At 45.8% G+C, this 25,366-nt stretch overlaps 1 long non-coding RNA gene across 6 annotated transcripts in view; it reads right to left on the minus strand.

Moving 5' to 3' along the window:
- Window positions 1-490: 490 nt before the first annotated feature.
- The window catches only part of LOC121830843 (uncharacterized), a 30,497-nt gene continuing 5,621 nt past the window's right edge, over window positions 491-25,366 (minus strand). For 2 of the 6 annotated variants that reach the window (XR_013052748.1, XR_006074104.2), the window contains 4 exons: window positions 10,792-11,055; window positions 7,589-7,708; window positions 4,193-5,597; window positions 491-4,032 (listed from right to left, as the gene is read on the minus strand). This is a non-coding gene — a long non-coding RNA (uncharacterized LOC121830843). Of the gene's footprint in view, window positions 4,033-4,192; window positions 5,598-7,588; window positions 7,709-10,315; window positions 10,734-10,791; window positions 11,056-25,366 lie in introns of those variants that run through there. The other 4 variants (XR_013052746.1, XR_013052747.1, XR_006074103.2 and 1 more) reach the window with 4 other exon arrangements.

Consider the following 25,366-nt stretch of genomic DNA (forward strand, 5'->3'; position numbering starts at 1 on the left):
TTTACTGACACCTGTCACCATTTCACATAGCAGGGAAAGTGGTCAGACCACGCAGCAGAGCCTTCCAGGATCACCTCAGTGCCCTTATCCAAGAGGCCTATTGTGAGTAAGTTACGCCCAAAACATAGAGGAACACATCTGTGTCCTTCCACAGTGTCAGAATTTATTGGGTAAGAGTAAATTCACAAGGCTTATCAATGACATCCATTTTTCATATCATCTCTCTTAGCAACATAGATGAGACAAATAGAGGTTATTTTATTCCAGTTTTTCAAAGGATGTATTTATTTTGGCTTTATGTGTATGAGTGTTTGCCTACATGTGTGTATGTGCACTACATATGCTCCTGGTGCACACAGAGGCCAGAAGAGGACATCAGATCTCCTGAAACTAAAGGTAGAGATGGTTGTGAGCCATCACGTGGGTGCTGGGAAACTGAACCCAAGTCCTCAGCGAGAGCTCTGAACCGCTAAGCCATCTCTCCAGGGTGTTTTCATTCAAAACTTAATTACTGCTACTAAGTCATACCACACAGCACACAGTAACTATATCTGTATGCGTGATACAGAATGAACAAAGAGGCTGCAGTGGAGTCCACGAGGCCTGAGGAGTTGATAAGGCCCACAGATGAGACCAGTGCCTGGAGGGAGCCGCTGGGGTCAAGGTTTGAGAGCAAAGTTGTTCCAGCTGTGAGTCAAAGGCCCATCCTGGATGGAACCAGGGTCTGAGTGCAAGAAACGGGTCCAGAGCAAAGGACAGGGGCTCAGATCCAGATGGGTGGACAGACGGACGGCAAACAGTCAGGGAAGCCGCATCAACAGGGAAATCAAAGCTCCAAGGCTGGGTGGGGGTATGGGCCTCGATCACACATGACAGGTATCCGATGATTGGTTGGTATGGTGCCATGCCAGCACAGTGTTAGGTGTCCATCACTTTATGAGGCCCAAGTGGGTGAGTTCATTCTTTCCTTGGCCAGGCCTGGATCCCCTGAGATGATTTTAATGTACCCATGTGCCCCTATAGTTTCAACTCACCCCAATACATTTAGAGGGTGGTCCCCTTTCTATTCCCAGGAATAAGTCTATGTGCTCCATGGATAGTGCAGTTTCTGGGTTCATCACAAGGCTACAATCATTCTTTTCCTCCAAAATGGAGACAAAAGCTGACTGTAAAATGGAATCTTCTAGAGCAAGGCATAGCCTGAAAAATAGAGTAGCTTAGAGTAGGGTGGGGCCTGGTCTCAAGAGCCCTGGAGGAGCTGCCTTGTACGAAGCAGTCCTTCGATTGCTTGAGAACAATATTAGAAGGCGCTGTCTGTGGACTAGAATGCAGGCCCCATCAGACTCTGTCACGGCATTTCCCCTCTCCCACAGCACCTTTCAGTTGGGGCCAACACACCATACATCATACCACACGTAAACACAAACCAGGCAACAGGGACCCAGGACAGGAGACATTGAAGATCTTTCTTTCTCTCTTTCTTTCCTTTCCCTTCCTCCTTCCTTGTCTGGGCTCCAAATGCCTAGTACACTGAGTTCAGCAGATCCTGCCTTAGACTTCTGGATGTCCCTCACGTCTCTACCTGCTCCCAGCTCTGCAGGGTGGTCAGGCTCAACCTCTGGTGTTCTCCCCCTTTTATTCCAGCTTCTGGAACTCCCCCACCCCATATGGTATAGGGGGCGATGATTCAGACATTGCCTGTACCAGTCGCACAAATAACACCACACTTTTTAAATGTTTGTTTTGAAATAATCAGCTCACAAAAAGTAGCAAAATGTGGAGAGGTGAGGGTGGGGCTGTGCCAGCATCTAGAGAAGGGCCAGGGACAGAGCAGGAGGCAGGACCGAGAGCAGGGGATGCAGCAGGGTTTCCCCACAGGAGAAAAAGACACTTTCATGTCTGCTTTTGATTTGTCCAGTCCTCTGCCATCCCTTATGAGATGCTTCCAACATCACCCCAGCCAGAAATGGTCCTCTCTTCCTCTAGTGCTCCCCTCTTTATAGTTCATAATACTCGCCCAAGATAGGAAACCAAGAAATATGTGAATAAATAAGTCCTGTTTCTGGGAGTCATTTAACTTTTTAATGAAATTATTTGACCTTCAAACATAACCACAATGGGGACAAGACTGCCTCATCTGATTAAATTTTAACTCTTCTTAACAAACCAGTCAGTAAATGAATTGGGTCTTTGAAAACACTGACAAGCTTTTAAGAAGGCCATGAACTTACAATAACAATCTCAGAAGGTTTTAATTGCGGTGATATGAAGAAGTCACTTGACCTCTTTTAAAAGTGGCATAATGAAACTGGCCACCTGCCCAGCTCTCTGAGTCCCTGTGCATTAATTAATAAGGGTGGTGGTGGGGTGCTGGGAGCCTTCCCATGAGGAGAGGAGAGAGCTCTTTAAAGGCAAACTCTTGTGATGGTTGTAACCAACAATGCTATTATATATAGACTGCCTCTGGTGACTAATTAAACACACTGTATGGAATACATTTTTAATTAATCAGCTTTTATAGCCTCTCAGTTGTCTGGGAATTGTAGATTAGCTGTGGTTTTTGCCTTTGTCAAGGCTCCGTCTCTCTCTCTCCTCTCTCTCTCTCTCTCTCTCTCTCTCTCTCTCTCTCTCTCTCTCTCTCTCTCTCAGGTCTCTATCTCTGCCTCCTGTGCTGGGATTAAAGGCTTGCATCACCACACAGAGCCTAAAAGGTTTATTTTAGTTTTATGTGTGCGTGAGTGCATATATGTACCCCTTGTGTGCAGATTCCCACAGAGGCCAGAAGAGGACATTGAATCCCTTGGAACTGAAGTTATAGGTGCTTGTGAGCCACCCAACTTAGGTGCTGGGAAATGAACTTAGGTCCTCAGCAAGAACAGTGTGTGTTCTTAGGGCTGGAGAGATGGCTCAGAGGTTAAGAGCACTGACTGCTCTTCCAGAGGTCCTGAGTTCAATTCCCAGCACCTACATAGTGGCTCACAACCATCTGTAATGAGATCTGGCGCCCTCTTCTGTATACATAATAAATAAATAAACCTTTAAAAAAAAAAAAGAACAGTGTATGTTCTTAACCACAAAGCTACATCTCCAGCCCCTTGTCTTCTCTCGGTGAGAGATGATGACCAGATGCCCCGACATCTCTTTAACCCCGCTCTCTGGCTCTCTGACTTGTGTGTGGTTGCTTGGCTGTCTGTCCTCAGGGGCTTTTCAATTGAAAGCTAAGGTTCTTGGTGCTGCTGAGCAGTTTTAATAACATGTTGAACGCTGTTCTCTGACCTCTGAAGTGTGTTTAGATGGGAACAGCAATGGACTCATTCTGTTTGGTTCCAGAAAGGTAAACTGGGACAGGTGAGAGCCAGATGAACACAGCTTCAGGTCCAAGTGAAAGAAAACTTCTTCATAAACTGCCATCCACTGGAATAGGTCCCATCTGGAGGTGGTAAGCATCTCATCAGCAGAACCTGTGGTCATCAGAGCTACTGGTTTGTACTCATCTGAATCTCCTCTAGTCAATTGTAAGAAAAATGAATGTGTAACACTGGTGTTATTGGAGTTCTTATGGCAAAAGCCAGGGCTCTGACAATCCCAGAAGGCTAGGCTCTGCCACCTACCCCTAATATGCCAATTAAAGGCATTGGTAATATGGAAAAAGCAAATAGACAGACAGAGAAACAGAGACAGAGAGGGAGGGGGAGAGGGACAGAGACAGCGAGAGAGAGAGACAGAGAGATTGATTTGGTGTGCCTCCTTGGTAAGAGGAACAGATAGAGAGGTACAGTTACCCCAGGTCCACCTTCAGGGGACTGGCGTGAGTGTTGATTTTTAGTGGAGGAAGAACTGGGGCAAGAGGTTTTCACATCATCAGTCCTGGTCTAGGTCACTGCTGATTGTTGTCCAGCTTTGAGCCTTCAAGGGGTCTGCAGAGGTCCTCATTGATTAAGGGGACAACTCGGCTCTCAGGAGATGTTGTTTCTGCTCCAGTGTCTGGCTTCACCCCCATGGATAATTGCTCTCCCCTGAGACTTCTTCTTCCTGGAACCAAAGTGAATGCAGATTTAGGTCAGTAACTTGTCTATGTGTCTTCAACCTGGAAGGGGGTTGAGTAGTTTTGGTAGACCAATTCAAACAGAGGTCTGAGCTAATGTAAAGCAGACAGGTACAGAATGAGGACAGATGCCAGGCTTTCGTTTACCTTGTGAGGAGTCTATGCCTTTTAGCAAAAGCAGCATGATGGCCGTTCTTGGCTGTCAACTTGACTATATCTGGAATTAACTAAAAGCCAAAAAAAAAAGTGACTAGGAACATCTGGGAGGAATTTCTTCCTAAATTAAATCATCTGAAGTGAAAAGATCCACTTTTAATCCACATCTTGTGAGATGGGAAGACCCACCTTTAATCTAGACCATACCTTTGGCTGGCAGCCTACATAAAAGACCTGAGAGAAGGAAGTTCTCTCTCTTTGCCTGCTTGCTCTCACTCTCACGGGCAGGTCACTTCTGTCACTGGCAATAGAGCCTAATTCTTGGGGATTCTGGCATGTACTGAAGACCAGCTGAAACATCCAGCATTGAGGGCTGAACAACTACTGGATTCTTGGGCCTTCTGTTGATAGACAGCCATTATGGGACTAGCTGGACCACAGCCTGTAAGCTATTCTAATAAAGCCCTGTAGAAAATAGATAGATAGATAGATAGATAGATAGATAGATAGATAGATAGATAGATAGATAACTTGTTCTATAAGTTCTGTTCCTCTGAAGAACCCTAATACAAGCAGCTTCTAAGTTATCGACTTAACCATAGTGCCCAATCACTAGCTATCTAAAGAAGAAGAAGGAGAAGGAGAAGGAAGAGGAGGAGGAGACCATGAAGCTTTAACTGCTCTGGACAGTAGCAGGCTTGGGCTTAGGTTGTGCAATATATGAAAAATAGAAAATAGCTGGGTGGTGGTGGCACACACCTTTAATCCCAGCACTCGGGAGGCAGAGGTTGGCAGATTTCTGGGTTCAAGGCCAGCCTGGTCTACAGAACGAGTTCTGGAACAGCCAAGACTACACAGAAATCCTGTCTCAAAAACAAAACAAACAAACAAACAAAAAAAGACAAACAAACAAAACAAAAAGAAGGAGAAGGAAAAGATAATAGAAAAATTTCAGTGCACAGTCATACCCTGTGTCCCAAGCCAATGCTCACACTATGAAAAACTGAATTCTGCTAAAAGGAGAGGCCCAGAGGCAAAGCTAAGGGCAGGGTGTCAACAGTGACACAAGGACAGAGGGATGAGTGGGCGGGAGCTCCAGCAGGTCAAAGGTGAGTGGGAAGGGGCTCCGAAACGGGGACTGGGGGGAAGCAGCGCTGCGGAAGGGTCCTCGGAGCCCAGGTGAGTCCTTCCAAGCCAGCTTCCCTCGGTCTGCAAGGGCTGCCGACAGGAGGACTCCAAGAATGATGCCACCTTCACGCAGAGAGACGGTGCTGTGGAAGTGTGCAAAACATGGAGGACTTCAGAGCAAGCAGGGTTCTGGGTGACAGACGGGCAGGTCTGTAGAGCTGGTTGAAGCGGGAGTGGCCTTCTGTCATCCACTCTGGGAGCTCAGGACCTGTTGGACAGCTAAGTTAGCTGACACAAAGGACCCGGGGAGTTGAGAAGCCAAGGAGAATGGAAATCAGTAGCCCAGAGTCAGGTGCCAGGAAGCTCAAATATCAGGCTAGAGAGTTTGGACTTTGGCCTTGTGTGCACGGACTGGACGTTTGGAGCAGGAAAGTGACTGGAATTATGGTTGGTGTAGCCAGAAACTAGCTGGGCAGTGGAATGCAGAGGGAGTGCCAGCCAAGAGACAAGGAGCAGTCGAGCCTGCTCTAAGCCTCAGGCTCAGGGAAGCAAACTTCAATTCCTTCTATGAAACGGGGTGTGAAATTTCCCAGAGTTCTCTCTGCATGTCAGGATTGCCATCACGTTCTCAGAGATAATGCTTCCAAATTTAACAATGTGCAAAGACACTGTGGGTTGTAAAAGTAAACAAGGTTATGTGGCACCTGACCCCAGGATGAGATGTCATCCCTAGAGCCACAGAGCTCTCTGCTTTGGGCATTTGAGCACCTGCTGCTCCCTGGCTTCCACTCTTGCTCTGCCTAAACAGTTTTCGTCATCACTGCTGCGCAGTCACGGCCGCACCCAGGGAAAGACTTCCACTGTGGACACTTTATGGACACCAAGGCCAATGTGACCAGAATCAACAGGGATCCCCGTGCCCGTGATGCAAAGAGACAAATTAGATCTCTTTTTGAGCATGCCTTTGAGGGACTTGACCCGCATCAAACAACGACCATGTGCTAATTCTCAACACTGGAGATACCGCTGTGAGCAGTCAAGCCTGCACCCTTGCAGCCCCCATTGCAAAAAGACATAGACATCGGACAGGCAAGGCAGCTGTGTGCTGCACTCGATCGTGGTTAAGTAGTGTCAGGAAGAAGGGAGCAGGAATGTGCAAGAGAGCTGGGCTGTGCCATGCATGCTAGCTATGTTAAGAAGGTGACCCTGGGCAGGGCAAACTGGAGCACAAAGCTAGGCCGAGTGAAGGAGGAAGCCCTCGGATTTCTGGGACGAATGTTCCAGGCAGACCGCTACATGTGCAAAGACCGGGAGAACAGACTGTGTTTACTGTTCAAGGAGCTGCGAAGGGCAGAGTGAGGCTGGTCCGGAGCAAGGAGGACCTGGAGAGGAGCGTGGCTGTTAACTGAGTGTGGCTTTCTAAGCAGAGGACTGTTGCTGGCTTGCACCCTAACAGGATACCTCTGGTGGCTGTGTTGAGACTAGTTAAGAGGCTGCTTTCCCTAACAGGATCCCTCTGGTGGCTGGGTTGAGACTAGTTAAGAGGCTGCTTTCCCTAACAGGATCCCTCTGGTGGCTGGGTTGAGACTAGTTAAGAGGCTGCTTTCCCTAACAGGATCCCTCTGGTGGCTGGGTTGAGACTAGTTAAGAGGCTGCTTTCCCTAACAGGATCCCTCTGGTGGCTGGGTTGAGACTAGTTAAGAGGCTGCTTTCCCTAACAGGATCCCTCTGGTGGCTGGGTTGAGACTAGTTAAGAGGCTGCTTTCCCTAACAGGATCCCTCTGGTGGCTGGGTTGAGACTAGTTAAGAGGCTGCTTTCATTCAAGACAAAAATGACGGCGGCTCCAACCAGGATTTTTGTTTTGTTTTTGAGGTGGCAGTCTCACTGTGTTGCTCATGTTGGATGCTTCCAGACTCCAGGGATCTTTCTTCCTCCTCCTCCAGACTTCTGGGACTAGAGAAAAGCATCACTGGGCTAGCCTAGGGTGGTATGTCTTGTTAGTTTTAGCAGATACGCTCAGAGTACCAGGGAGAGTCAGATTTTAATCTCATTGGCTTTCAATGAACAGACTCCCAAGCTGGGGCTTCCACTAAGTGTGACCCTTCTGGTACATGAATTTATTACCTTAATTATTTGTGTGTGTGTGTACACACGTGTGTGTGCACACTTGTGTGTGTACACGTGTACGAGCATGCGCAGGTGCCATGGTACACATGTGGAGGTCAGAGAACCACTTTCGGGAGTTGGGTCTCTCTTACCGAATGGGTCCTGGGAACTGAACTCAGGTCATCGGGCTTGGCAGTGGCACTTTCACAGAGCCATCTGTTGTTTTAACACTTTCCTTCAGGATCGAACCATTCCTTCCTGAAGGGAAGCTCCTAAACAGAAAGGTAAACAACTCAAAATGGCTTCAGGAAGTCCCTGAAACTGACCAGATTTACTAGGCCCCTCCTTTATTGAGTAAGCAATACAAGCTGAGCGTTCCTCTCACACTAGCAGGCCTGCAAAGACCATGAAATAAGCCAGGCTGCAAAGAAAACTCTCAGAGAGCCAAGCTGAAGACTCCACAAGCAGACCAGCTGAGCTGCTTAGAAGAGGTTTAATTCCATCCAAGAGTGGGAAAGACACCCTCCAACCCGTTGAGCTGCCTGCAGGCTGTGTGGTGTGCTCAGGTTCCTGGCTTTTGTGAGCTGTCACCCACACTGGGGTGGGCTTCGGTGATGCAGCTGTCTTTGAGTCATTTCTGCTCCTGCAAGTGACCCCTCACCCATACTCCTATAAGTAACTCCAATAAAACTCATTGGCTCACCAAGTTGGACTTTGGTGGTATTCATACTTTGGTGTCTCATGGGCTCCCTGTCTCGGGTGAGTAGATGTGTCCCACGTCTCCTCAGGAAAATTTTTGTCACACAATGCTATGTCACTGACCCTCTTACAGTGTTTTGAGCAAGGGCAGCTCATTTGTGATATGGCTGCTTTGCTTTTTGTTGTTGTTGTTGTTTGTATTTTGATATTTGGGGTTTTGAGACAAGGCCCTATTTCTCAGGCCTGCCTCCACCTCCCAAATTCTGGGATGACAGGCATGCATCACCATGCTGGGTCTGGGGGAATATTCTTGAAAGGACTATTTGAATTTCTTGCAATTTTAGAAGGTACAGCTGAGAATTTTATGCTAGTATTACTCCACGTATTTCTTTAAAGACTGATGTCAAGGCTAGACACAATTCCTACGGTCTGTAGCTCTTCAAAGGCAAATGCTTCATGCTGCTGCCCCCCAGAGGCCATTGCGCCTAACAGCAGCTCTAGGAGAATTGAGACAACTCGGTTTCTGCCTAATCTGGATACCGGATAACCCAGCCTCCCCTTCCTGCTCTACCATCATCCGTGGGGGTGACTGAGATTTCTGGGGTCAGGGAGCAGACCAATATACAGAGCATTCAGGGAGATGGTTCTTTCCATTCTCTCTTCTTGTTTAGGCATGGTCTTACTCTGTAGTTAGAATTAGCTGGGTGTTCCCTACGTAAGTCAGGCTGGTTTCGAACTCGGCAATCCTTTGCCACCAGCTCTCTGGTGCTGGAGTCACAGGCCTGTCCCACCATTCCTGACGTCACTTTCGCCCTGACATCTCAGTCTTTATGAAATCTGTAAATTAAATTGAGCACAGCGTCATGTCACCCCAATTCCCCCCAGACATCTCTCGTTGTCACCAAACACCCTGCCTTGGTGCCTGGGCACGGTCTTCTGACCATTCTGAAAAAAACATAATTTGAGGCCTTTCCTGGGCTTCCTGCGCCTTCAGGGGCTGACTTTGGGGGTTTTAGTCTTCTTCATATTTATTAAGGCTCACTTCTAGATGTTAAAACAAAAATAAATAAATATATACATACAAAAAGAAAAAAGGACTTCCTTCTAGTTCTACCAACTGATGAGTGTCAGTGGGAGCTAGCTGTATGGCTTGGCTAATAATCATATTTGTCTTTAAGGTTATTTCCAGGATATAAATAGTTTGCCCAAACCATCTAGAAAAGTGGTTCTCAACCTGTGAGTCAAGACCCTTAGACAAACCTCTATCTCCAAAAAAAAAATTTACATTATGATTCATAGCAGTAGCAAAATTACAGTTATGAAGTAGCAACAAAAATAATTTTATGGCTGAGGTCACCATGACATGGGGAACTGTATTGAAGGATCAAAGCATTAGGAAGGTTAAGGACCACTGCTCTAGACAGTGTCTGAGATGTTTAATATTATTAAATTATTATTTAATTATTAAATTACTATTAAAAGTATCAACATTAATAATTAAAAGTATCAGTTACATTCTTTTAATTTTTTTATGTGTATAGGTGGTTTGCCTGCATATAAATCTGTGCATCACATGCATGCAGTTCCCACAGAGGCCAGAAGAGGGTTTTGGATCCCCAGGGTCTGGAATTACAAATGGTTGTAAACCACCACATGTAGGTGCTGGAAATTGAACCTGGGTCCTCTGTTAGAGCAGCCCGTGCTCTTAGCCACTGAGTCATCCCATCCAGCCCTCATCAGTTACAGTCTTTTGATGCAAATTACAACAAACAAACAAAACACAGGGATGTGGATGTAGTTCAGTAGTAGAGTACTGAACTAGCATATACAAGGCCTTCGGGTCAATCTCACTGAAAACACACACTCTTGCATGCACACACACTCATACACACACACACACACACACACACACACACATTCATGCACACACACTCTCATGCACACACATGCATGCATACACACTTATGCACACACATACACACTCTCACGCACACACATACATACACATTCATGCACACACACTCGTGCACACACGCACATACTTTCAAACTGAGCCAGCACTGTGGCATAAGTTTATAACCCCATCATTTGAAAGGCAGAGGCAGGAGGATCACTGTAATTTCAAGGCCAACATAAGCCATAAGAAAAGAAGGAAGGGAGCTGGGTGTGGTGGCCCATACCTTTGATCCCAGCACTGGGGAAGCGGAGGCAGGAGGATCTCCCCGTAGCCTGATTTCTTAGATGGTCAAATACTTCAGTTTTGGTACAGTCGTCTGGAGCTTCAGTGTGAGTAATGCCACTCTGGTTTGGTCCGTTAAGCATAGTCCAGAGCCTGAACCAGTGGCCTCATGTGGTTTATTATTAACATTATTACATACTTACGTATGTGTGTGTGGACGCAAAAGCATACCACAGCCTGCAGGTGGAGGTCAGAGGACAATTTACACGAGTTGATTCTCTCCTTTCACCATGTGGGACCTGGGGATCAGACTCAGGTCATCGGGCTTGGCAGCAAGTGCCTCTACCTGCTGAACCATCTCAAGGCAGACTGGCTGCTTTTATTAAACACTACAAAGAGAGTTCATTGGCTCATATACCAAGAAGAAGCTCTTAGAGAGAACAGGCAAGGCTGGATTCAGAAGCCAAAAGCTGATACCTGAGAGCCAGTGTTTCTCCGGCTTATCTGTCTCCTACGGTCTCCACTGTTCCACGAGTATGAGGGGGCCCCCACTGCTCCAGGCTCAGCACTGTGGTCTAACTCCAGGGCCTCAGGTTCCAGGTGCAGGTTGCGGAGGAAGGAGGCATGGACCCTTTCCCCAGCAGCCTCAGTGAGCTTTGTCACATCACAACTTGTTGAGTTTGTTCAGGTTACAGGCCCAGTTACTGAGCCTGTGTCCAGCAGCGGACCTGTGAGTGAGAACTGGGGAAAGGTTTTGAGTTCAAAATGCAAAGTAGTTTGGGCAGGAGACACAGGGAATTGGATATCAAACGTTCATAAGCATGCTGATATGCAAATAATAATAAGAGAAAATGGACATGTCTAACACAAATGCAATTTTTCCTCCAATAATTTCAGTCCCTGGGTATGGAGGCTGACTGTACTTTAATTAGCAGACCAGTAGCTTGACTTAGGCTAGGCAAGTAAGTACTCTGTCACTCAGCCAGATCCCTAGCTCTGTTCTCTTTCACCCTCTCCCCCACCACCTTGACTTTTTAAAACAAGGGCTCACTAAGTTGCCTAGGCTGCTCTTGAACTTAGTCCTCGATAGAGGCGGTCCTTGAACTTGCCTCAGCCTCCCAAGTACCAGGAATTACAGTCCTGTGCCACCATGCCCAATGTTGCATGCTCATTGTGATTGTTATTGGTTTTCCTGCATGTCCATTCATTACATGCATGTCTGGGGCCTGCAGGGGACAGAAGCTGGATGGCGTTGGATTCCCCTGGAACCCGAGTTGCCGATAGTTGTGGATGCTGGGAACTGAACCAGCTGCAAGAACACTAAGTGCTCTTCATCAGTGAGCCATCTCTCCAGTGCCGTAATCACATGTTTTTGTTGTTGTTTGTTTGTTTTTGTTTTTGCAGCTGACCGCATCCTAACTGGGTATGATTCTTTATAAAAGCAAGACTTTAAGTGAGGTAATGTGTGTAAAGTACTTAAAGAGCTTTAACAGGTATTTGTTTTATGTTTATTACCACATACACTAACCTTGTTTACTTAGGAGGTCCTCAAGGGCTTCAGTGGTTTTCCCCACTGTTCTAGAACGTTGTTTAGATCATGCTGCCCTAAAGTGCTCCACCCTACATAAAATGGTGGGTCTTCAGACTGTGCTGTGCCCTGAGAGAGTGCATTTGACAAGGAGCTTTTTCTTCCATATTGAGAATGCACCACGGTGGATATGTAACAACCTCATTTATCTGTCACTACCCACAAGGCACAGACTATTAACGGATTCCTAAAAGTAGGATGGGTACCGCCCAAATAAGCTGGGACTGTAGGAGTTCATGGAAGTACTAAAACCATCTCAGAAAAAAACAGGCCAAACAGCCGATCTGACGCAGCAGACTGGGGGAAAACAGCTGCTTCACTTGGACCTCAGAGAGAAGGGGACACCTAGCCCTGAGATGCTGAGGGCCCCCATCTGACACCTGGTGGATGTGTAAGGAGACTGACAAGCAGAGAACTCTTGACTGTCCCTGATTGACTCAGTCTCCACTGTTGACACAGCCTATCAAAGTACCATCCATCTAGTCACCTGTTGGTCCCTCTGGACCTGCTGTCCATCCATCAGCCTGTTTGTTTGCCTGGACCCCGTCCTGTTCTCCACCCTTTACAGAGTTCACTTCACCTTGCTTCTGCAGCTGAACTCTGTGCCTGGACAATGGCCTGACCTGCTACCTGGGGCTCCAGCAGACCTCCAGCTGAGGATTCTTTTTACATTTCTGTCAGCTTCCCAGCTTCTAGAATTTGAAATGCCTTGAACTCTGCTGTGGCCTCTTTAACCCTTTGTGGCCATTCGATAACCTACACATGCACATATAGACAGCCGTACGGAGCTATTTACCCTGTGGTGTGTAAGACAGCCAAGAGTTAATATTAGTAATCAAGATTGGAATAAATAAATCATGTGTTTGCTTTGCTTACTATCACAGAAAGAGGCACTACCCGGCAAACTGCTGCCAGCAAAGCCTTTGCACTTTATGAATTTGTTATTATTCAGTAAATCCTGACATTGTGGGGAGGCACAATCTGTTTCTGACATGGGATGCTCATGACAGTTGTAGATAATAAATGGAATGAATCAACCCCAAATATAGAGATTATCACTTCACAAGAGTCAAGTATCCATCAGCTGAATTTTGTTTTTAATTTTGAGACATGCCCTCTTGTCGCCAAAACTCACTATGGAGCCAGGGTTGGCCTGCTGCTCCTGCCCCTCCAGCCTGTGTCTCCCAAGCACCGAGACTACAAGCACTCAGCACCATGCTTGGCTTAGACCTGAGTCTGTTAAAGCAGCTTCCCAAGTGTGGGGATTACACAGAGGACCTACCATCACTGGCCCTGTCAGCTGAATTTTTAAAATTCAAGACAGTTTCAAATTCACAAGTGCCAGAAAGGAATAGTTCCCGCGTTGCATAAACATGAATAAAGCAGAAGTGACTTGGCGAGACAATGTACTCCTGTGCAGGAGGGGGCGCCGCTGTCTGAAGTAATAAAGCACACCGGGGTGGAGAGTTCACTCAGGTTTTATTCGAACATGGTGGTGACTGTCTCGTCTCTTTGGTGGGGCTGGGCCTCACAATCTCACACAATTGGTTAATTCATAATCTGTGCAAAGCATTAGGGTGTGATAGAGTCAAGCTTCAGGAATGTTCAGAGTTGCACAAGATTCATGAAATATTGATCAAAAGGGTGTGCTTGGCAAGAGGGACAGACCGAGACAGGAAGGGCCTTTGGCTTTGATTATCATTCAGGTGCTGGCTGTGAATTTCCCCGCTGCCTGGGGTCTCACCTCATAATCTTCTTCAGTTGGCTAGTCTGAAAACATTTGGTGCACGGGAAATAAAGGAGGAAAGGGGAGAGGTTACTGCTCCTAGGAGAAAAGGGTCACCGTTCCATCAAATTCCTAGAATAGAACGCTAGGCCTTTGTGTACACAAAGGTTTTACTGAGTGGGGAGATTAAAACATTTACATAAAAGTCTCACAAAGTGAGGGAGATAAAAAGATTCCAAGTCTTTGTCCTAAACACAAGCTTTATAGTATTTGATAGAGAAGACTCATAGTTGATATTTCTGATACCTTCCCAAGTTCTCTCTGAGGTCCTCACATGAGGTGCAGATTTAAATAGAGGGCAAGAAGTGTGCATAACTAAACAGTGCTGGTTAAAGTGTGGTCCCGCCCCTCACCGTGCTTGAGAGATCTATAACACAAAAAACACCCCTAACCTGTAAACCCACTTGCCCAAGCACAGATAACTTCCTAGAATGCTGGGGGCTGTTGGTCATGTAAGATAACAAGCCACTTGTTTCTGCTTCTGTAAACAAGCTTGGTTGCCCCAGCTGCTCAGGATGTACTTGATCACATGTAGGCAAGAGGCACATAGGCAGGAAGTACATTAGGAGGAATGCTTGCCCCTGATGGGACAAAGGCAGGCAGGAAGTATATAGCATTGTGGATTTTGCCTTTCTAAGCCCCTGGCTAATGTAACCCAGTGCCATGCACTAGGAATCCCAGGTATGGACCAGGCCAGTACCAGTCATCCTGGCCTGTACTCAATAAAGCTTGCTTCAAATTCGGCTCAAAACTTGTGGCAGTGGTCTTATTCTCACTCAGTAGGATTAACATTTTCTGGAGGCCCCCAATAAGATCAGACCACCCACCCAAGTTCTAAAACTGGACCTTCTCTCTGGGACTCTGGGGCTGCTTCAGGAGGTGCACACCTTAAGGGCTGCCTCAGGAGGTGTGCACCTTGGGACATTCCAAGGTTCCAAGGTGTGCTCTCGGTTTTGTGGACTATCAGAATGAACTGCCGGGCTGAACAAAAGCAGCAAACATCTACAGAAGCCTCTCCTTGTAAATCATAGTAATTTTCCTTGACATCTGGTCCGTTGGGATCACGATCTGGGATGATCTGGGATATGGAGGGCTTCAATGGGACCCAATACTCTCTCATCCCAGGGCAATAGTGAGATGTCACACACCCACCTGCTTCTCGTTGTTTGGATACTGAGAGCTGAAATGAAAATCAATCAGGCCCAGTTAAATGTCATAAAGTCTGTCTGTCTGTCTTGTGTATGTGGCTAGGGCTGTTTTCCAGTGTGTCTATTAAGTTTTGTTGCTGACATGGAAGCCTAGCTGGAAATAGGTCAGGCTCAGTTGAAGGGATGGCGGTGGCCACTGTATATTTTGTTTCTGGTTGGTTCCCTTTGAGCCTGTGAGCTTTCTGTGTTCTGTATTTACTAGATTTGTTTTTGCTGTCTCTGCCAGTGCCAGCCGCCAGCCTCCAGCACCACCACTAAGGCTGCTTGCCATGGCTGCTTTGGTAGCCAGGGCTCAGAATTTATCTCCAAGCTTTCTGGTCTCTGGATTCAGTTTACCAGGGATTCAAATGTCCTTTGAGTATGGATAATATTGAAATTGCTTTATGCTGTTTGACTTTGTTGGAAAGCTGGCTCTAGAATTAAGTTATGGCACTCCCTTCTCTAGACCCAAGCATGCTTATTTAAAAGTCTCTTCCAAAATCTGCCCTGTGTCTGGCAGGCCACCTGACTTTGTGGCAGGGATAAGAGCAAAAATGAAATAGCTAAACTAATAGACTACTGGTTTCATTTAACTGCCTAAAACTTTTGCTAAGATACAAACCTTATCTCAATATTCATTAAGACTATTATGTGAAACTTCCTGCACCTCAATTTGTAAGTTTATTGAGTAAATTTGTAAGTTTATTGAGTATGGTTAAAAATCTGTGAAATGTTTATGGAGGCAGCCATGTGACTGGCAGCAATCTCTGCTAGGGTCGGAGAGGGTGGATGCCATGTGACTTCATCACCATCTTCATTAAAGGTATGACATGGTATAAACCAAACAAGGAGGCAACAACAGGTCTCTAAGATATTTTGGATTAGGATGGATTGGTGTATGATAATTCTTGTCCTGAAAACAGTCATTAAAAACAAGGTTTATGAAAGATAGGCTTTAAAAACAATGCTTGTTTAACCAGGTATTAAAGCTGCACCTCCATATGTTCATATATAAGAATGTACCTCATGCTAGCAGCCAAACTTTGTAATGTAAGAGTCACCCAGATGATAATGGTTTATTTATTTATTTATTTATTTATTTATTTGGTTTTTCAAGACAGGGTTTCTCTGTGTAACAGTCCTGGCTGTCCTGGAATTCACTTTGTAGACAAGGCTAGCCTCATCTCACTGAGATCCACCTGCCTCTGCCTCCCAAGCACTGAGATTAAAGGTGTCCTCCACCACCGCCCCACAAGTGGCATTGGTTTTAAAAAGGCATGGAGGGGTCATAGAGAGCAGCTGAGGCTCGGCAGTGTAGCAGGGCTGAAGTTCCTAAATGGAGTCCAGGAGAGGGACCCCAGCAGTTTTGGAGATTCTGGTACTATGTGATGGCCACCAGGAAAAACAGCCACAGTGAAATGGAGTTGGTTGGAGCCTGGAAGACGGGCTGGCTGTGCTGCTGAGGGTGGAGCTGGATAGATGACCCAAGCCCTTTGGGGAAACCCAGAGCAGGTGAGGGAATCCCAGATGTTGAGCATTGAGTTGTTTGCACTACTGGAGTTCGGTTTTTGCCTTGTCCGGACTGTGGTTGTGCCCTGTTTCTTTCCTCTTGAAGTAAAAATGTTACTTGATTTATTTTTTTTAGTATTTCAGGAGCCCATAGTTGAGAGATTTTTAACTTTTTTAAGAAGGAAATTTTAGAGTTTTGCAAAAAAAAAATTAAATTAAAAAATGGATATTGTCTTTAAATATTTAAATTTATAAGGCTATGGGACATTTTAGGTTTATAAAATGTTTTATTATGATGTCTTTATTAATATGTAATCTGAAAGAAAGAAAGAAAGAAAGAAAGAAAGAAAGAAAGAAAGAAAGAAAGAAAGAAAGGAAGGAAGGAAGGAAGGAAGGAAGGAAGGAAGGAAGGAAGGAAGGAAGGAAGAGTTAGGGCCATAGCTATGAGCACCAGACACTAACCACCAGACACTGGGATATTCCTATCTTATGACGCAACAAGACAATGGCCAAGCAGTTTGGCAAAAAGCCTATAGAAAAATCTCTCCTTACATAAGGTCTATTCAGTCTAACAGAGACTGACTTAAGAATGTCTGTCTAGCCTCCTTGTCTTTGCTAACTTTGTTAAGCCTTAGCTATTTCGATAAACCGAGTCATACAAGAAACTGTGATATTCTGTGATGGTGCACTGTGAAAGAACCAGGAAAGTAGAGTTGCCCGTCTCCCTGGGGAGCAGGCTTTCTTCAGGCTGCCAGCCAGCTCCAAATAAAGGCACAGAGACTTATTATTAATTATGAATGCTCGGCCTTAGTTTACCCCATTAACTCTTATAACAATTTAACCTGTTTCTCTTCATCTACGTTTTACCTTGGGGCTTTTTACCTTTCTCTCTTTCTGTATGTCCTACTTTTCCTGTTCTTTCTGTGGCTGGCTGGCTGGCCCCGGGCATCTCCCTCTCTTTCTCCCTCGTTCTCCCTTCTCTCCAGCCTAGATTCCTCCTCCTACTTATTCTCTCTGCCCACCAGCCCCACCTATCCCTCTGTGCCTAACTATTGGCCATACAGCTTTTTATTAGACCAATCAAGTGCCTTAGGCAGGCAAGGTAAAACAGCAACACATGTTTATACAGACATGTGTTTTTATATGTTTTATATAAACAAATGCAGCATAAACAAATGTAACACATCTTTTCATTAGTTAAACAAATGCAGTATAAATAAATGCAACACACCTTTACATAGTTAAATTAATATTCCACATCATACACAAATGTAACACATCTTTACATAGCTAAAGTAATATTCCACAATACCCTGGGGCTATATGTAAAGTTTTATTTTTATACTAAACAAGCTTCAATTCAGAATTTTTTGGGGGAGGGGGCGTTTCAAGACAGGGTTTCTCTGTGTAGTTTTGGAGAACTCACTCTGGAACTCACTCTGTAGACCAGGCTAGCCTCAAACTCACAGAGATCCACCTGCTTCTGCCTCTAGAGTGCTGGGATTAAAGATGTGCACCACCACTGCCCGGCTCAGAAATTGTTATTTTTTTAAGGCTAAACCTAACAGGGATAAAACTGCAAATCCTAATCTTATAAAAGATACTAACTTAGCCGGGCGGTGGTGGCGCACGCCTTTAATCCCAGCACTCGGGAGGCAGAGCCAGGCGGATCGCTGTGAGTTCGAGGCCAGCCTGGGCTACCAAGTGAGCTCCAGGAAAGGCGCAAAACTACGCAGAGAAACCCTGTCTCGAAAAACCAAAAAAAAAAAAAAAAAAAAAAAAAAGATACTAACTTATTATAAACTGTTAAAGATGATTAAGACATGCAAGTTAGTAGTCACCTGATAAATGATCTAACTCTTTAATGTGTTCAGAACTATACTTATAGTCATGCTAAGTACTAATGTAATTAATTACAGGAATAAACTTTATTTAGCCTACAGCATATGTTTTTAAGGTTAAGCCTAAAGCAAATAACTAAAAGCAAGTAAAGTTTGTTTAAAATCAGGTAGGTATACTTAATGGTCCTCTCACTCTTCAGAGATCTGCTGAATATGGCATCTCAAACGTTTAAGGGAAAACCTTCCTGTGACAGATCCTAAGGCCTCCAAAGAAGACAGATGGGACACAGACCTGAATTGTGGTGGTGTTAACCACTGGGCAAAACTGCCCCATACCTCACCTGCTTCCAGGGCCCTGCACAAACTGTGGACAGTGTTGGGTTGACTGCCCTACTCTACCTAAGGCAAGGCAGGCCAATTTTCCCAAGCTCCTCATTCATAAAAAAAAATCTCTCAGACCTTCTGAGTCTGACAGCCAAAGGTCTCTGCTGTCCTGTGCAGCAACTGAAGATTCGATGCTGTTCTGTGTAACAGCCCAAGACCTATGGCCTCTGCCCCTCAATGGACCCATCTGGACCACAGGAGTCCAGGTAGCTGCTAAGTCTCTGCCATTTTAATTGATACAGAGGTTATTTGGTTTATACTTACTGCTGTAATTCACCCTTCTCAGATCTCTAATAATGATGACAGCTAACGGTAGCTTTGTCACTGTGGCAACTGTAGGCACCCAGTTTCTCCCCCAAGGCTGCAGCTACTAGGTTAGTTGATTTCCTACATAAAAATCAGGCCTTGCTTTTTCTAGAATTCCTAGGCCTCCTGCTGAGAAAGGCAGACAGGCTTGCCTGGCTAACAGGCTTCATATTAAAGGATAAACAGGTTTCAGGTATAACTTTTCACTATTCCTTTACTTAAAAGAATTTTCTTTGCAGTGACTGCTCTCAGTAATCAACCACTTGTGTCTTGTGGTGAACGATTAGAAAGAAAGGCTAAAAGTTTAAAGTTACAAGGGCCTAAGAGTAATTTACGTGAATGCTTAAGTAAGTTCGGAAGGTCTAAGGAAGTGATTTAAGGTGTGTGAAAAATGAGAAATACTTCAGATTGCTTCCCCCTCTGCTAAGATTTCCAGAGTTCAGGCTTTAACATTGATCAGGGTTCTGATAAGCTGGTAAGGCACCGACTGCTATTATCAGCCACAGGCTCAAGATTTTGAGTTCCCTTTGGCTGTCTTCTTCTAAGTATAGACTTAAAGGCACTTCATCTCAGGCCAAAAACATCTCTGTCCAATGCGTATATCCAGTCCTCTGAACAGAGAAAAGAGTGCTTTTTAACCCAAAGCCACACCTTTGCTGTGTCTCAAAGGCAGCAGTCTGTCTACTCCAGCTGTTTTACAGACACCTGCTAGCTGCTTTTACTACAACCTTTTACTACAACGTGGACCTCAGTACAGATTACAAACAATGGTAATACTAATACATCTAAAACCTTTATCTCTTTTTGTAAATTAAAAATTCATGTAAGCTTCAAGGAGTCACAACTTGAATTCATTCATCACAGGCCAAATGGACTCCAGATAAGTGTTCCTATCCTGTCGTTCAACAGCCTAAGCTTCTCTGCCTATTTATTGCACTTCCTAAACTTCACTCTATACCCAAACAAACGTTCCACAGAAGCTCTTTTTTTTTTTTTTTTTTTTGGTTTTTCGAGACAGGGTTTCTCTGCGTAGCTTTGCGCCTTTCCTGGAGCTCACTTGGTAGCCCAGGCTGGCCTCGAACTCACAGAGATCCGCCTGGCTCTGCCTCCCGAGCAGAAGCTCTTCTAATACTTCTCATTCTACAATAGCTCCATTTGTTCCCGATACATCTGCCAAAAGACCTTTTAGATGCTGAAGAAAAACTGGCTAAAAGGGGCCTTCATCCCTTTCACCCCAGACCAGATACAGTTCTTTATTTTTAAGGTTCACTTACTTATTATATATACAGTGTTCTGCCTGCAGACCAGAAGAGGGCATCAGATCTCATTATAGGTGGTTGTGAGCCACCATGTGGGCGCTGGGAATTGAACTCTGGACCTCTGGAAGAGCAACCAGCACTCTTAACCTCTGAGCCATCTCTCCAGCCTCAGATACAGTTCTTCACATTAGCCCTGTTTCCCCCTGTCCCCTCCTGTGATGCTCTGACGCTCCCTGCTACTCTGCCAGCTCCTCTTGGTGCCGCAGTCCTGGTAACAACTCTAGGCCCACTTCCTCTCACCGGCTCACTCCGTCTCCCCACCTCTGCTGCTCCCATCCCTCAGCCTTCCTGAGGAGTCTCCCAGTTTTTACTCTGTAACCAAATCGTCTGCTCACAGCCCTCTAGTGATTATTTTCCAGTTCTTCTTCAGGAATAAGGATGGCAATCACCTGATCCATTGTAGCCGATCAAGTTAAGACTCTCTCCCTGCTGTGTGACTGGAGGACCCCTCTTCAACGGACCCAGAACTACCCCCTCTGACAAAGACTCTCCTCAGCAGAAGCAGCTATCACACCCATGAGTTTAAAAAAAAAAGTTTCCTGCTAAAAGACTACACTTCCCAGCTTTCCTTGCAGCCAGTCAAGGAGGCTCCAGAAGGGAGGGGCTACAGCAATGAACATAATGTAGTGTATTAGTAATTTCCGTTTTTCTGTGGGCATTTTGCTCACTCACACAGGTGGATAACAACATGTCCCCTTGCGGTGAATAAACATGGCCTTGCCTAAGATCAGACAAAGGCCTCCCTTTCTATCCTCCTCTGTCTCAGAACATCTGGTGTTCCTGCTTGGTTGGAGTCATACTTCCTTCATCTTCATCAGGATAAGGTGGGGACTTCCCTTCTTTGGGTTTAGACCGTGGAATGTCCCGTTCCTTTCCATGTACAACTTCCTTGACTATGGGCTCTCCTTTATTTTCAGAACCGTATGCTGAGGTCACTTCCTCTTGCTCCTCTTGTATGCCCCCCTCTCCTGCCACGCCCATCCCTGCTAACCTAACCCGGGGGTCTTTCTCGGAAGGAAGGTGCCTATGCTCATGTGATATTTTTCGTGTATCCCTCTTGCCCCGTGATAAAGTGTTTCTTGAGTTAGTTTAAAGGGGTTGACAGTACTACCCTTTAACCCACCTCAGGCGGTGTTTGCAAGCAGTGACAAGGACAGGCGCACAGCTCCCCAGTGTCACCCACAGCAGCCCGGAGAGTTCCGTTCTCCTTAAGGACTGCCATTAAGGCAAGACCGGGATTCTTGACTTTCAGGGAGCCCAGTGTGTAGCCGAGCCAGGGTTTATGAACATCCACTTTGGCATGCATCTTAAACAGAGGGTTCACAGAAAGAGATGCTCAGGGAGAGAATAAGACAAACCCGCACATGGGTATGGGCTTCCTAGGGGAAAACTGTGCCTTATTATCTTTATAATGGCAGCATGTGGTCCTGTGGCCCCTTCCTCAGAGGCTGTAATTTACAGCAGGGTGTAACGGTTAAAGACTTCTCCTTTGTAATGCTGTGGAGAGGGCTCCGTGGGTGGCGCGCTGTGAATCCAGTGTGGATCCAGTGTGCCTGACCTCTCTCCGTAAGGGGAGGGGAGACAGGACTCCTGGAGCTCTCAGGCCAGCCAGCCTGCCAATCAGTGAGCATCAGGAGCAGTGAGAGGCCCTTTCTTAGAACAGCAGCAATAATGTGGAAAGGAATCTTAACTCCTGGCCTCCACAGGTGCACTTATAACCCCCCTCTGCCCCGCCCCCCCCCAAATATTTTACTTTACAATGTGATCAGGTGGATTTACAAAATGTATTCCTTAGGTTGAAGAATGAGAGGCAAGTACTAAAAACTCAAGGTTAAAGATCATTTTGGCCCTAAGCAAACACACTTCATTTATTGTCTTTAATATCTTCCGTTGAGATGCCTATAGGAAAACATGTATCATCTCAATAGGCAACTTTGGCCTCATCTGTGTGTCTGAGATCATTTTAATGATTTAAAGGGAGGTAATATACAATGAGTTACACATGATAGAGTCTGAGTAGCCCAGAGCGGATTTCCCATGATAGGTTTATCACACCAGTATCCCCATTACCCAGAAATGCCTTCATTTCAATATCTGTGAACTTGAGGGACTGAGGTACAGCTTGTGAGTCATGCCAATCTGGCCACTCTTGACCAGGGGCCTAATAAACACCCTACTGCCTTTCCATAGCAACTGAGGTCATACAAATGTCCACTCTTACTGATTCCTTTGATTTTAGAGGTACAGTCTTCGGGACAAATGACCACTCAATTTGTTCCTGGCATCGGGAAGAAGTTGCAAAAACTGGCACTAGGACCTGAGACTCCCATCAATGGCCTACTACATAGAGCAAAATCAGTTTCCTAACAGGAAACTAGGGGTGGGGTGGGGGGAGGGGAGCCACCACGGCTGGCTGTGACCTCTACTCATAGTTGAGATGGGTGGATCCTATTAGTCTTTGAACTTTATGCACTTAGCTGAGTAGGAGGGGAGAAGGCAGCTTCACTCCATCTGTCTTGGTCCCTTTGATCTGAGGCCTGAAAATTAGCGGGAATGAAGACCCTAAATCCTTTTCCACCTCATTTCATCCAGAAACAATCAGATCGATGCAACACCCGTCTCCTATTAGGTAGGATGTGGGTTGGACATGCCTGAAATGTGATCAAAGGGTCTTGGTTCTTGAAGGGTGATTGTTAGGTAGCTATTTAGATATTAACAGGGTTGAAGGTCCTGGGGATGGACCCCTCCCTCATTATCAACAGTTTATGAAGTCAGGAAGTCACACTGCAAGACTCTGATGACTGATCTGAATTAAGTATGTTTGGCTCTGCATGGAGACATGGCATTCTAAACTGCTGAGAAGGCAGTGATAAGGTTATTGTCCAGCCAGAGGCTTCCTAATGAAGAACAAAGACGTACCATTGTTGTCCTTCCCCAAGGGTTGATCCCAGTGGACTAGTCAATCACCTGGACAGGAAAATGCTGCTCTGGTTCAGAGGCTTTAGAAATAATAACAGATATGTCACACAATGTCCTCTTCAGCCATTTGGTCTCACCTGGACTGGAAAGTGCTTCTGTTCAGTTTGTAATAAGCTATCTTCTACCCTAGTTTCTTATGTGCCTCATCTCCAGTTCTTTCGATAGTGATCACAAAGACTGGGGAACCAAGCCAAGTCCAGATCAAGGCCATGATGGCACAGTGACCCTAAGTTTATCTTTAAGACACTGACATGAGTTTTAGAGGATGAATTGGAGCATGGAGCAAGACCTATGCATAATTAAGCAGTCCTGGTCAAGGTGTGGTCACATGCATCATTGGTGGCCTCAGCTCTCACCCCAGAAGGTGATCCTAAGAAGTCCTTTGTGCTTGAAGGACAAGGTGGCTCTCAGGAAGGGATTGCTTCTGCTCCAGGATAACGAACCTCTCGGGGGAATGAGAGGTGGCCTGTTCTGATGGCCTTTACTCTTCCTGGGACCCAAAGTGACTGTTGATTTAGGACAATTCTTTATCTCCATGCCTTCAATCAAAATAAAGGAGGTACCAAATGAAGGCAGAAACGTCGCTTTCCCTTCAGCCGCCTTTTGGGTTCAAGCTAGGAGACAATGCCTTTTAGGTGAAGCAACTTTTAAGTGCCTGTTTCAAAAGTGGCTGAAAGTCTGTTGCTTCTACCTTCATTTTGTATCTGTCTTCTCTAGTCATTGTAAGACCCTAGATGGCCAAATAAATCTGTCTGGGCCACCCAGGCAAATATGCAGATATGTAATGGTAAAAAAGTATGTGGCCACATGGAGAAGAATCAATAAGGAGGTCCAGTGGTCCCCTTATCTTAGTTACTTTACCTGCTGTTGTGATAAAATACCCTGAAAAAAGCAGCTCAGGGGACAAAGGGTTTGTTTCAGCTGGTTGTTCGAGAGGACGCACTCATAATGGCTGGGAAGTCGGAAGTCGGGGCAGCGGGGCTTGAAACAGCTGGAACATTGCATCCACAACTGGGTAGTGGAAAGCAGGGAATGTTTATGCTCACCTCGATTTCTCCCTTTTACTCAGTCCAGGATCTCATCCCAGGGGATGGTGCCACTCACAGTGAGTGGGTATTCCCATCTCAGTGAGCCTAATCAAGGTCATCCCCTACAGGCATGCTCTTACAGATGTGCCCAGAGGCTAGGTAATTCCAGCTCCTTTTTAGGTGTCAATACTAATCACCATATCTCTCAGGTCTGTCTTTGGTCCTGATATAAAGTTCAGGTTTTAAATAGAGGACGAGAGGGTCAAGTTATGGTCTCAGCCACCACTGACCCATCCCTGTCTCTGTTTCAGTCTCTCCGGCAAGGTGGTCCGACAGGAAAGAACCGTAAACCCTCTTTCCATGAGACCATTCCTCCCCTGGCTGGTATCAGACTTGGGCCCTTTCATTCTCTCGGCATGAGACTCCTGGGGAAATGTCCATTGTTTCAAAAGTATGATAGTCAAAGGGAGCTATAGGAGTCTCTTCAACATCTTTATCCCTGCCTGGACATCACTGTCAGCCTTTACACCGTCCTCTTCTAGACTTCCAACAAGGAACATAAATGTCTCAGGTCATTGTCCTAGACCTGCATTCACCTTAAATTCCAAGAACAGGACCAACAGGCACCTCTGATAAGGGCTGGAACTACACCCAAGCAGTGGATGGCTCCCAAGTGAGGGCATCAATCTATGATGGCGAGGCGCCAGCCTGGAGCAGGAGTGATGCTCTTTGTGAGAATTAACTGCTTTCCCTCAAGCCAAGCAAAACCAGAACGTTGACAACCAGACCCCACACAGCTTGACCAAGCCTGTTTAATTAGGTATAACTCTCCCCCTGCACCTTACTCCACTATCTAGACCTAAAGCTTGTATCAGTGCCTTAAATATGGAGGACCCAGGGCCACTGAATCTCTTTATCTTTCCTGCCCAGTGTGGCCACAGTGATTAACTAGATGTCCTTTCTCTGCTTTCATCAGTATTGAGGTGTCAACCCAAAAACTCAGACCCTTATCTCAAAAGGAATTCTCAGCCAAATATGACAGAGTGACCATGGCCTGAGAACACAGATCCAGGGTGTCCTGAATGATGTGTTCCCATGTGGAGGTGGTTTCATGAACTTTTTATA

The sequence above is a fragment of the Peromyscus maniculatus genome, chromosome 7 (assembly GCF_049852395.1).
Source record: "Peromyscus maniculatus bairdii isolate BWxNUB_F1_BW_parent chromosome 7, HU_Pman_BW_mat_3.1, whole genome shotgun sequence".
NCBI lineage: Eukaryota > Metazoa > Chordata > Mammalia > Rodentia > Cricetidae > Peromyscus > Peromyscus maniculatus.